The sequence below is a fragment of the Panthera tigris genome, chromosome F3 (genome assembly GCF_018350195.1).
Source record: "Panthera tigris isolate Pti1 chromosome F3, P.tigris_Pti1_mat1.1, whole genome shotgun sequence".
In the NCBI taxonomy this organism is placed as follows: domain Eukaryota; kingdom Metazoa; phylum Chordata; class Mammalia; order Carnivora; family Felidae; genus Panthera; species Panthera tigris.
The window spans coordinates 33,273,702-33,287,574 of NC_056678.1; the positions used below are offsets into that span (position 1 = coordinate 33,273,702).

Genomic DNA, 13,873 nt, shown 5'->3' on the forward strand with positions numbered 1-13,873 from the left:
TAATAAGGGTGCCGGCACATCTCACTTCATTGTCACAGCAGTACACACACAAAGGGGTCCTGTTAATAAGCCCGATATTGTAGATGAGGAAATGGATGCTTAGTAAACGTTGCACACTAAAAAAACAGCAATAATCGTAATAAAGAAAACGTTACACACTGGCAAAAGAGGATGGGGAACTAACTTTGACGCCACCACAGGCGTTTACCCACTAGGATCGGCCACCTGCGTATGCTGTATCAAGAATGGGGACCTAAGGCTGGGATACCAGCGCCCACTCGACTCCCTTGTTTTCTGAAAGTACTGGAAGAGTCCCTAGAAATAAATGTATTCCTTCATTTATCATGTTACAAGAGCAGAAACATATCAGGGGAAGTAAAGTGACTTTCCTAAAATCACCCAGAGTCCATGTTGGAGAACGCCATAAAACTGGAGCGTCTCAAAACTGAACTTGGACAAAGGGGATGGAAAAACTTTTTTAAGGTGGTGTGAACATTCTATATCTTGATGGGGGCAGTCGTTACGTCTTGTATACAATTACAAAAATTGTCCAGTTAAAATTGGTGAGGTTTTTTTAAATGTTTATTTATTTTTGACAGAGAGACAGAGCATGAGTCGGGGAGGGGCAGAGAGCGAGGGAGACACAGAATCTGAAGCCGGCTCCAGGATCCCAGCTGTCCGCACAGAGCCCCACACAGCGCTCGAACTCACAGACCGTGAGATCATGACCTGAGCGGAACTGGGACACTCAGCCGACTGAGCCACCCAGGCGCCTCTGGTGAGTTTTAATGTATGTAAATAATAACCTCAATAAATAAGCAGAAGGGGGGCGCCTGGGTGGCGCAGTCGGTTAAGCGTCCGACTTCAGCCAGGTCACGATCTCGCGGTCCGTGAGTTCGAGCCCCGCATCGGGCTCTGGGCTGATGGCTTGGAGCCTGGAGCCTGTTTCGGATTCTGTGTCTCCCTCTCTCTCTCTCTGCCCCTCCCCCGTTCATGCTCTGTCTCTCTCTGTCCCAAAAATAAATAAAAAACGTTGAAAAAAAATTAAAAAAATAAAATAAAATAAATAAATAAGCAGAAGGAAGCACAAAACAAAACTAGACTCTGTACTTCAGCAACAGGCACAGGTGTGCCGGGCTTCTGGAATTCACGGGATAAATATAGCAACTCTTTCTCCCCTAATAATAATATAATATCATGTTCTAGAAGAACAAAGTGATTAATCAGAGATTGCAGAATTCATCTGAATATTTAAGGTAAAATGGGAGCCATCAAAGAGAGTGTTCCCTTGGCTCTGCTATTAGGGGTGCTTCTGTGGGAACATTTGAGCTTTCACTGATATCATGTCTCCCATGGGGAAATTGTACTAGAACTACTAGAATCCTATTCTTGGTTCTAGTGACCATCTACTGCTCCCAATTAGATTCTGGGAGGTTGGCATTGGGTAGGGAGAGCAGGGGAAGGCCTATCAAGAAAATGTGCAAACAGCCAGTGGTGGCCCAGCAGCTGGCCCAGCCAAGGAGACCATAAACAAACACATCTGTCTTCTGTCTAATTTGAAGATAAAAAGGTATACTTATGTCAACAAAAGGCTGCTTGCAAAATGTCATCATATATTTTAAGGCACTAACCACAGTATAATCGGACTGTAACAATAAAGTCATACGTTATTTTCCCTCCCACCCTGTCCGGAGTGCTCCAGCTTCTCTCCCCAGCGGCAACCAGTTCCTTGGTGTTCTTCCAGAGATCTTCTATAAAAAGCTATACTCTTGAGCACTTGAGATGACTCCTTACTGTCTCCTGGTTTCCACGTCCTTGTGGTCTCGTGGACAGGTCTAGACTGTTCTCGGGTTCAGGCAAAACTGTGCCTTGCCCCACCCAAACAGTCTCACCGCTGGCTCACTAGACAAGGAAAAAAGACTCCTTCTTCTCCTATAAGTATTTATACTAGCCTTTAACAACATAAAAAGGGACCCTGAGAATCCAAAATTTAAACATTTTTTTCATGCCTTCAGTGAAAGTTCTCCTAGTAAAAACCCACACAAAGAAGATGCATGAGCCAAATAGTGAAGGATGTGGAAAAATCCTAATGAAGTCCAAATTTGTTCTCCTTTCTTCTTCCCATATTCAGCCCTTACTTTTCCCTCCTCCAAGGTTTTCTTTAATGTTTATCTGCAGGCATTCAGTATTTTCAGAGGTAAAGACAGCCCAGGAAATAATCTTTTAACTAGTGTGCAGAAATATTAATGGATTAATGTAACTGTTCCCAGGATATTTGCAATTCCCCAGACTCCCTAGGAGAATGATCTCAAAAGGTGGGAGAGAAGTGGCTGTCCCTTAGGACAAGAATATCAGAATATTCAGGAAGGTTAACACCTTTAGAAGAAAAAAACTTATTCTTTGGAAAATTTCAAATATATACAAAAGCAGACAAAATGGTATAATGCACTCACACGTACCCCATAACTCAGCTTCAACAATCGCCAACACAAGGCCATCTTATTTCATACATGCACCCAACCATTGTCCCTGACCTCCCTCACCCCCCATGATTTTTGAAACAAATCCCAGACATCATATTATTTCATCTGTAAATATTGTCGTATGCATTTTGACAAGGTAAGGATTCTTTTCTTTAAAAATAGCCATAATAGAGGCGCCTGGGTGGCTCAGTCGGTTGAGCGTCCGACTTCGGCTCAGGTCATGATCTCACGGTCCGTGAGTTTGAGCCCCGCATCGGGCTCTGTGCTGACAGCTCAGAGCCTGGAACCTGCTTCAGTTTCTGTGTCTCCCTCTCTCTCTACCCCTCCCCTGCTCACACTCTGTCTCTCTTTGTCTCTCAATAATAAATAAAGGTTAAAAAAATTTTTTTAATAAAATATTAAAATAGCCATAATGGCATTTCACCTAAAAATGACAACAATTATTTAATAACATTGTGTATCTAGTTGGTGTTCAAATTTTTCATTGTTTCATAAATGTCATCCTGTTTTTCTTTACACTTTCTTGGTTTAAGGTCTTCTGCTGTTCTCTATATTTCTTGCAGATAGGTTGCTGGACTTAGAACTTTGATCAGACTTCATTATAGTTAGTGTTTTATGCTTCCTACAGGAGGCATATAATGTGATTTTCTGTTATTTGTGATGCTACCAGCCATTGGTGCTTAATGTCTCAATTCATTAATTCATTAGAGGTTGCATTCCAGTTCTATCACAGGGGTGATATCCTAGTTCTGTTATTTCTTCCTCACTCCCTTGCTGAACTAGCTCTATGAAGACGGACTTCTCCCTTATCGAAACTTTGGTGACCCAGTGGTGCAGTTTCTATAGGAAAGGCAGAATAAATGGTTGATTCCCTCCCTTCATTTACAAATTTTCAACACAAGGAGTCAATTCTCTGTTTTCCAATGGTAATTAGTCAAGTTTTTGTTTTATTTTTAGTACCATTATGAACTCATGGAATTATACAAATTGATGTGTTTTAATAGCTTGCGTATATTATGGTGTATATTGTTTGGAAGAGATTATTTGATATATAACTATATATTTTAAGAGACGAATAAACAAACCACTTTCTAATGCAAACTACAAAAAGTTAGCAGAGGTCTATCTCAGATTCTCAGTGGGGTGGGTGTGGAAATTAGGGATGTACGATTTGAAGCTATAGATCAGATACTGAAGATATTTGAATGCTGCAACTAATGTGATAACTTATGTAATAGCAAGGACACATGGATTCAAGATACATTGATAGGGAGCCATATGTAATGCAAAGGTATGCCTTTCTAATGATGGAAGTTCAGACATCTCAACTACTTATTTGGGAGGGCTCTGGGGAAAGTTCTTATGCACACCCACACATTTATCTCCTCTCCTCTAGAGGGCTTAAATCAGATAGTTTCCTACACACAAGACCAGCTTCTCCACCACATGTATACACATGCATCTATATACACCCCAAAGCATTCCAGCCTCTCCCTGAGAATGCTGGTAGAAATTAGTATCTCACTACCCTTATAATAAAATGAGTTTATTCATTAAAAAATACACAGACTAGACACCACATGCCAGGTCTATGCTAGCAGCTGAGGCTAGGAGAAAGAATACGGTCCATGCTGGTCTCTTAAAGGAGTTTGCAGTCTGGTTTAGGTATGGATAAGTATGCAGATTATGATTGCAATACTCTGTGATAAATGCTGAACCAAGAAATGCTGATGCCCAGGAAGCAGCCAGGATGTTGCTTTAGGACCAGGGTGGGGTTTGGGGCTGGGGTGGGTCTGCTACCATTGAGCATTTGTCCGTCAGTCACATTCATTGACCATTAGGATTGAATTCCAAATTGATCTAGATTCTAGATCTTAGGCTGTATGAGTTGTTTCGGCCGACTTCATGGACAGCGTGTGCGTGTGTGTGTGTGTGTGTGTGTGTGGTCAAGACAGGATATGAAGGATATAGGACAACAGGAAATTAGAAACCTGTGTAGTCATCGGATTCCACAGCATTTATTGTGTATGGAGCAATACATTTTCAAGGTGGAGCACATTTTAGAAAATGCGATTATGTGTGAGAAAAGAAAAGCTTTGTAATGCACTTAAGTGTACGTAGAAATATAAAACATTGATATATATAGTTCCTACCCTTTCTGTTCATCTGTACCCATAACAAGTTCCCATTGTCAAACCCAGAGCCTGGAAGATAGTGACTTTTAATAAATATGTTTCCTCAGGTTTATTAGAGATTCATTTATATTAGGTCAAGCCTAAAAATGAAATACTTTATCAGATTATATTAATCTGATTGAGATGGAGCCTAAAATGCTATGCTAGAGGGGAGAAAGCTTTACATATCCTCTTCTAGTGGAATATTGGTACAACTATACTCTATTTTTCATATTTTGGGGCAGGGCTCTGCATGCACACATTCACTCATTTATCAAACATTTACTAAACAGTTGCTGTATTCCAGGCATGATGCTGGGCATCAAGGATTTTATTTTATTTTATTTTATTTTATTTTATTTTATTTTATTTTATTTTATTATTTTATTTTATTTTATTTTATTTTATTTTATTTTTAATATAGTTTATTGTCAAGTTGACGGACATACTGTGTATACAGTGTGCTCTTGGTTTTGGGGGTAGATTCCTGTGATTCACCGCTTACATACAACACCCAGTGCTCATCCCAACAAGTGCCCTCCTCAATGCCCATCACCCATTTTCCCCTCCTCCCTGCCCCCCCCATCAACCCTCAGTTTGTTCTCTGTATTTAAGAGTCTCTTATAGTTTGCCTCCCTCCCTCTCTGTTTGTAACTATTTTCCCCCTCTCCTTCCCCCATGGTCTTCTGTTAAGTTTCTCAAGTTCCACATATGAGTGAAAACATATGGTATCTGTCTTTCTCTGACTGACTTATTTCATTTAGCATAATACACTCCAGTTAGACATCAAGGATTTTAAAAGCTCCAACCTCAGACTTTTCCCTTGAAGATCTCATAGTCTAACTAGAGAGACAAAGCAATTAAGTAATTGCATCATCATGGACTAAAATCTATATTAGGAAGTACCTGGCTGGCTCAGTTGGAAAAGCGTGTGACTCTTGATCTTGGGATCATGAGTTTGAGCCCTATGTTGGGTGTGGAGACTACTTAAATAAATAAAGCTTTAAAAAAATAAAATAAAATCTGTATTAGAAGGATGTAGAAGGGGTTCTAGGAACCCAGAGGATAAAGAAACTCATTCTTCTGTGGAGGGAAGGGAGAGGGTCATGGGGAGCTGCACAGAGGCTATGCTGAGTCAGGGTTTCCCAGGTGAACAGTAGGGAAAGAATATTCCATGGAGACGGAATAACACGAGTAAAGGTGTAAAGATGTGTTTGGAAAACTGCAAGCCCATGTTGCTGGGGTGCATCGTTGAGAGAGGAGTAGTTGGTGAGGCCAACAGGGAAGGTGGCAGTCCATTAAAGGCCTTGCACATCTTGCTGGGGGGTTTAGGCCCAACCCCACACAAGCTGAGAAGCCATTAAAGCATTTCAGGCAAGGGGATTATGTGATCAGATTGGGACTTCAGAGAAATCATAATGTTTGGTGTAGGGGACAAGGGTATTAAATCTTCCTTTTTGATGCCTCCCCTAAGCAGTTATTTTGCTATCCATGCTGCCCACTAAGACTTTGGAGACTTTTTCATATTTTTACCAAATACTTCCTTACACTTCTCAACATTTTTGAAACTAGCATCTCAAATGTCCCCGATAGAAGCATCCTAAGTAGAGACTATCATGAAGTAGGTTTATGAAATCCACACCCACCCATGCTGGTCCCTGTGCAGGGCCTTGTTACAACACAAGGGCATCCACTGGGCCAACCTAAGGGTGTTGCTCCCCACAGCTGTTAACTTCTTCTGTTCTGCCTTTTTGGCCTCAGAGATCCTGCACCCATGTATCTAACAAAAAAAGGTCATTTGATTCACATGTGCTTGAGAATTTTATTAGACATCCAAGTAGAGAGATCCAAGAGGTAGTCAGAGATGTGTGCATATCTGTGCTTCCGGGGAGAGATCCAAGATGCCAGGAGGCCCAAGCACATCTGTGAGTGGTCAGCATATGAATAAGACAGAATTACATCACCTAGTGTAAATACAGAGAATGGGTCTGAGAACTGAGCCCTCAGGCCCTGCAAATTTAAGAGGCTAGGGGTGGGGGTCGCTGTTGAGGAAGAACAAGCAAGGTGACTGAGAAGGAGCAGCCACTGGAGAAGGAGGAAAGCTGATACTTTCTTCCATTTACTTACTGACTGATCCTTCTCAGGAAAGGTAGGTTTACAAAGAGGATTAAAAAAAAAAAAAGAGGCTAAGACTGTGGATACTGGATTTAGATGGACTGGATTCAAATCTCAGTCATATATTAAGTACTAAATGAGTTTACACTTTATGTGTGTCACTGGGTCCAGTATATCACCAGGAGGGTATCTGCTTGTTGAGTAATCATTGTGACCACTGCACTCTGGGGATATACTGAGTGCCAAGGCAATTCATGTGAAAGAATCAAACAAAAGCCCTAGCTTCAGGAAGCTCACAGTCCAGAGGGAAGGGGCAGCCCTCAAAGTCATTCTCCATGACATCACAACATGATCAATTCTTTAATGAAACTATGAGCCATGCACTGGGAGAGCAGAAAAGGGGAATGATTAATCCAGCCTGTGATAGTCTGACTTAAAGGTGATGCATTTTTTTATCATTTGTCTTTTACATGTCAAGTTGCCCGAGAAAATCTTGACTCTTCTACCGCCAGTCCATCTATGTGACAATTTATGAGAATTTTTTTTTTCTTTTGGAAACAAGAAGCATAGATTGTGGGCACAGATTGTGGTCCTACTTTTTGACAAATGAAGAATTATCATCTTGAATGAAATTGAATCCATAATTGCCTATTAGTCCAAATCAACAGCAGCTGCTCTTATGTTTTCCCACATTTGACTGTTACCCCAGTGTAGCACTCACATCACAGGCTAAACCGGGGAGCTGTCACATCTGGTGTGGTAGGCTTCAGTGATCTCAATCTTTTTCCTTGGCTGATGATTTACCTTCCATTTGGGGGGGGGGGGCAGATGGTTTCTTCAAATAGGGAAGCCCCAATAAACATTGGCCTTTCTCAGATTTAACAGCCATACATTTCTCATGAACAAGATTTCTAGCATCTTTGTGTGCTTTTTATTACTCTTTGCTTTCTTCTCTATGCATTCATTCTGGTTAAAACTGAAAGCTTTAGACCTAAAATTTGTAACTGAAGATGTCCTTCCATGAATTTATTGTAAAGTCTTGCAGTGAAAAGTCCACCAGGGCAGATTGCAGAGCTGTTTGCAGCTCAGTGTTGAGCACAGTGGACTCTTCTACCCTTCTTCTGCAAACTTGTAGGTCCTCCAGTTCTGCCTGAAGACAGGGCTGGAGTTTGAGAGCCAGATGAATGTTTGGATCACTGCATCCTCCAATCCTAACGTAACTGTAACAGCAATCCTTCTGGAGGTAGCATGGATGATGGTGAATGTATTTGGGATAAGACAGATTCCATTGGAAAGGGAAAGGAAGGTAGCATGGGTAAGGGTTGAGCATTGGTAGCTGAGATCCAAGGAGGAATTTTTTTCAACCGCCCAGGAATATACCCTGAAATCACTCTTTGCTCTTCAGAAAACAAAAAGACCTTGAAAATCATTAAAAGAAAAGAAAGAGAACTGTATTCTTGATTTTAAAATGAAGGATACTCTACCTTTTTCTTTTAGGAAAGATAGATTTGTTTCTTAAGTATATTACTTGAAGAGCAATCATTCTTCAAAGTTGTTCCTGTGCTTCAGCCTTTACCTAAAAGAAGGAATTTCTTTTAATATAGGAATCCCAGTGATGCTGAGGACAACGGATTGAATGTTTGTATCCCCCCAAAATTCATATGTTGAAATCCTAACCCCCAAGGTAATAGTATTTGGAGGTAGGGCCTCTGGGAAATGATTAGTTCATAAAGGTGGAGCTCTCATGATGGAATTTGTGCCCTTATAAAAGGGACTCCACAGAGCTCCCTCATCCTTTCCACCATGTAAGGACAAAGCAAAAAGATGGCCAAGAAGAACCAGGAAGCCGGCTGTCATCAAACTCCGTATCTGCCAGTGCCATGATCTTGGACATCCCAGTCTCAGAACTGTGAGAAAAAGATTTCTGTTTATGGTATTCTGTTATAACAGCTCAAACAGACTAAGACATCAAGCTTCTACACACGTACATTAGCGGGAAGTGCAGTCTTCCCCCTGATTTGGCCAAATCTCTCAACAGTGCAAACACAACCCAAAGGGTCAGTCCTGGTTACACTGATGTTAAGCGGTCACTGCTGAGGCCTAGCTGTGTGCCAGGGGGCAAGAGCAGACATTCTTCTCTGCCTTCCCCTTCCCTGACCTTGGCTGCCCCAATTTGTTACAGTCAGCCTTAGGCATGCCATGCCAGAGTTAGCTAGCTCCCAATGGTGTAGCCCTTCGGCAGATAGCCACTTCCCGCAGTGTCAAGGTGGATGGGTTGGAAGGAGGCTCCAGCATCAGCCTCATGTTGTTCTCAGAGTCAGATCTCCCCTCTGATGGGCTCTAGGCCCTTGGACACCAGTCCCGATCCTCCCCTGTCATGGTGAACACCATTTCAGCAGCCTAATCGCAACTGTCTGTCATTGAGCCCCTGTCAAGATACCCTAAGTTCATCTGACATGTTCTGCTGACTCTGAATCTCAAAGAGACTAGATCAATAATGATGAGCTGTTATTGTTGTTGAGCATTATTTACTCTCTAAGTGCAAGTTCCTATTAAATTAAATGGAATGAAACAGGAAGGGTGAGGAGGAGTTGGCTCTGCCGTCCCAGAGGAGTATATGCGTGTGTGTGTGTGTGTGTGTGTGTGTGTGCATATGTGTGTGTGTGCATGCGTGTGTACACGTGTACTGTGGGGAAAGGAGCTGGTTATAATGACCAGGCCCTGAGGGCATATTCTTCTGGAGTCCAGGATTCTTCTTTGTTCTGATTTCCTAACGAGCCTAGGGTAAGGCCGATACAAAGGTATTGAAGACAGATTTTGGGTGATGGGGAAATTTTATAACATCTCACTAATTTGCCATCATCAGTCTACAGTCTAAACTTCTTGAACTTACAGACAGTTTGGGCAGTTGGGCAGTTTGCACTGCCAACAGTAACCATATCGGACGTTTCTGTAAGTTTTGACACTCACATTAACAGGTCAGAGACGAGTCATACGTTGGTATGCCAGGAAACCCAAAAGCTGTTTAGAGCCCTGGGAATCCAGAGACAGACAGAGATGTTTCTTTGGCCTAGCACAGACAGATTCATTTGGCACAATTAGTAATGCTGAGCACCTCCTCTATGCTAAACCTTTAGAGAAGGAAATGCTGTGGCTCCTTCTGTGGAAGAGATGATCGCCTCCCTGGGGACAGCAGGAGGATGCAATCCTAGAAACAGTTAAGACCACAGACTCTGTTCAGGGCCTCTGGGCCTGGCCTTTAGCTGCCCTGGCTATCATTGTGTGACCAGCTACCTCTGCAGGGAAATGCTTACGTGTCCTCCCACATAGTCACTCTGCACAGTGGCAACTGATTCTTTGAATCAGGGAAGAGTTTGCTCCCAGTCGTCAGGGCATTTGGGTTGAGAGAGGCAGCTGGCATCCCTTCTGTCTGGTCCAGGACTCGGGTAGAAATAGTAGCTTTCAGCTTTATCATCCACCGAGTGTTTTCAACCCAGGAAGGTAGGCACAGACGTGTCCCAGGAGAGGGTGGCTACTGTGCCCAGAAAGGTGGATCCCTTGTCGTGGTGATGAATCATCTGAAAAGGTAAAAGCAAAACAAAACCAGAAACAAAAACCAAGTCTAAGTCAAGGTGGGTGGTACTGGGGACCGGGGCTGGCAGGGACATCTACCCTAGTGCTGGATTAGAAGAGGTTGGCCTTCTCCTGGGAGAGCGAGGTAGGTATTTCTTACAAGAAGTGAGGTCCCCCAGTTTTCCACAGGGCTATGGGAAAAATTGCTTGTAATTATGTTAATTACAACAACAGAGCCCTTCACTTCTCAGGAGGGCTTTTCATCTTCAAAGGGGCTCCAGGATGGAGCATTAATACTTGACATGAAAGTCTTTGGAGTTTCAGAACTGAAGGCAGAGGGGCCCTAGCTATGTGGGGGCTGGGGCACGGGCGCTGTCTTGGAATGCCAATGCCCAAGGAATTCTCTTGCTGTAAGGTGGGGATCAGGTTAAAGCAGGGATACATGCCAGAAACTGGCCCTCATCTCACTGAAATTGGAGGGGCAGAGGGACTGAAGTGTCACCTCACTCCCCTATACTGGGACTCTCCGTTAAATTTGAATTTCAGATAAACACTAAATGCACAAATGCACTACACAATTTGCTTATACACTCCCACACACAGCAAGTGTCATCAGAGGCTGGGCTTCCTACCTGATAGACTCCTACCAGAGAGGTCAGCAAATCCGGGCGTGTTCCCCCCAGGGCCATAGGGAACAAGGGCTCCTCAGACCTGCCCAGACCCAGCCTCTTTCCCACCCCCGTGTGGGAATGCCAGAAAGTCCTCCTTTCAGCTCTGTCAGGGCTAGAACTCAGGGCTGGGCTGCTGGGTCCAGTCCAGCCTCCCGAACTCCTTTATTTACCTTGGATTTGGGATGAAACAGCCTCAGGAGTGGAATGTCTAAAGCGTCCCCTCCCCGCTTCTCTCCCGTCTTTCCTTCTCTGCACCCTGACCTCCACCCCACCACTCTGTAGTTTGAGCGAGACATCTGTGGCCGCCCACCCCCAAATCCCAAAACTACTGGAATCACAATTCTCCCGTGACAAAAACCAGAGCAAGATGGTCACTGGGCTGAGATGAGCTTCCAGCCTCGGCAGTGGAATCCAGGCTGCCAGGACGGGTCTGGGCCTGAACTAGAAATGCCGGAGGGTTCCTGGGCTGGGCGGGAAGGGGAGACAAGCTGGCACTTGCCACAGCACAGAATAGTAACTGGGAGGTGGCAGTGCCTGCTCTGAAACAGAGCGAAACTCTCAGGGCCTCCAGACACAGGCACACTGGTTCCCAGGCCCCTAAAGCTCCAGAGCTGGCCCCTGGGCTCAGTCAGTTAGGGTCAAGGGCAGAGCATGTTGCCTTCTTCACGCCCCCAGGACAGACAGATGGTCACACACATTTACATCCTGGGATATTACTTAGGCCCGTGGGCACGATTAACATTCCAAAGCTTCGGTTCCCCCTCATGACCTAATGGAAAGGGCACGAAGTCAGTCAGATAGGGCGGGTCAGCTTCCCACTCACCGTTTACCAGCTGAGTGACCTCGGGTAAGACTCTCTTAACAAATTTTTAAAAATGCCCCCGATGTACTTGAAACTAAAGCCATTTAAGGAAAATGGTGGTGGGCAAGATGAACCTGGCCGATTGGCTGGCAGTGCTGTATAGAAGGCAGGGCACTGAGCTGCAGCTGTTCCTTCAAAGTACAAGATGCTGGGAAGATTCCAGAAAAACTAACATTGGTAAATCACTCTTAGAATCGTATTGGGGAAGAACAACTTTCCCCTCTGGATTAAACATTTACCCCTCTGGGTAAAACATGCTAGTGTTTCTTTCCCTCCTCATCCTTTCTTAATGAATTAAAAGTACGTGAATATATGAACGGAGTACGACACACTCAGTTCATGGGCATCATTCAAATCATGACCTGCACTTCCAGAAGTATGTTGAGCCCTGCACAATAAATGTTTGTTGATGGACTAACTAACCTGTCTGATTAGATGAAAGGGCAGAAGCAAGGATTGATTTCATGTCAACTGAGTAGATCTTCTTAGAAATCCTGCCTCTTATTTTAGAAGCTTCAAAGATTAGTGTTTTATTTCCCCAAATCCCCACTCACTGGCTCTCCTATTTTGTTACCTCCTTCCATTTCTATTTATGCAGCAGCGATGCCCGGCTCTGCAGATAATGTTTTGTAACTAGTGAACTAGAACAGCAAGAGCGTTGAAGCTACTTGGCTATGCTAAGGGATTTGTCAGCCAGGCACCTGGCCGGGGAAGGCCTGGTGGGTCCTTCCTTGGATTTGAAAGGCCAAGGAGAGAAGCTGCTACTGTTAGCAGCCCAACGTTATGCAGATGTCACTGTGCTGGGGAGGGACAGGTGGTGTGTGGGCTGCCTCGTCTCTAATTCCCAGGTCTGAACAAAATAAGGGAAAAAACAGTCCCAACAGAGTGGGATCGGAAGTATCCCAGGGGAGTTAAAACCAGGTAGCGCCATACATGAGACTTTGGTAACAAGTGGGAACAGCCCTGGGATAGGGGGTGGTGTAAGGGACAGATGAAGAACTGTTTCTACTCTTAATTGATCTCTCCTATGAGTCATTTTATTCATTTGAAGTTCAGAGATTTGCTCCTGAGCCAGAGTATGGCCACTTCCCGTGTGATCTATTATCCTCGATGAGCCTCAGTTTCCTAAAGTGTAAGGGGGAATACTAATACCTAACCCCTACGTATGCACGGAATAAATATGTATTGAACACTTGCTGTGTGCCAGGCCCTGTGCCAAGTTCTCCGCTGAGAACACGGTGGAAACAAGACAAAGTCCCTATCTTCCTGGAACTCATTTATACTCCAGGGCAGAACCCCCCCAAATAGCAGCTCCCATGGAGTGTTTTATATGGCTCATGTAATTAAATTTGTTTCTTTAAATGTGTTGCAAACGTATACAAAGTTTTACATAAAGTCTAGATTTCCCAGTGGCAAGGCTGGGCCTGTCTTTCTGCATGACAACTATCAGCCAGAGCTTAGTGTCTGCTTCCCTTAAAAGGAAAGCATTTTCTCCAGGTAGCCACAGTCTGCACATTTCCAGGCACTCTTGTCTTGCTCAAACTTAAAGAATATTTTTATTTGTTTGTTTAGTTAAAACCTTTCCATCCTCCCTGACTATAAAGAGGTGAAAGCCCGGCTCTTTGATATGGCATTCAAGGCCTTTTAGGTCTGTTTCCTGCCTAATTCGTCCCTACAAATACTAAAGCTCCGGCAAATTGAAACCTCCTGACCTTCCCACATGGTACTTCTGACCATTTGCAATGTTATTTTCTCTGCCCAAATGTTTTTTGCTTCTATTTTTCAATCCAGAAAATTGATATTGACCTGTCAGGGTCATTTTAAACATAACTCTCCCCATTTGTTCAGACTTTCTGTGAGGAAGTACCCAGAGAGTCACATGGCGTGGAGACCCTCAAAGATAGAAATGGTCCATTTGAGACCTGAGGGACAGCACTTGTTTTTTTACATCTTACAGTTGGGCCCAGGGACCTTCCCAGTTGGTGACAAGTTGTA

General features: G+C 43.7%; 1 protein-coding gene across 1 annotated transcript in view; it reads left to right on the forward strand.

The window, feature by feature from the left end:
- The first annotated feature begins 759 nt into the window (after positions 1-759).
- Positions 760-13,873, forward strand: part of IRF6 (interferon regulatory factor 6) — a 37,712-nt gene continuing 24,598 nt past the window's right edge. Inside the window, exon 1 of the mRNA XM_042976632.1 lies at positions 760-778. The gene's annotated coding sequence lies outside the window, so the exon portion shown is untranslated. The remainder of the gene's footprint in view (positions 779-13,873) is intronic.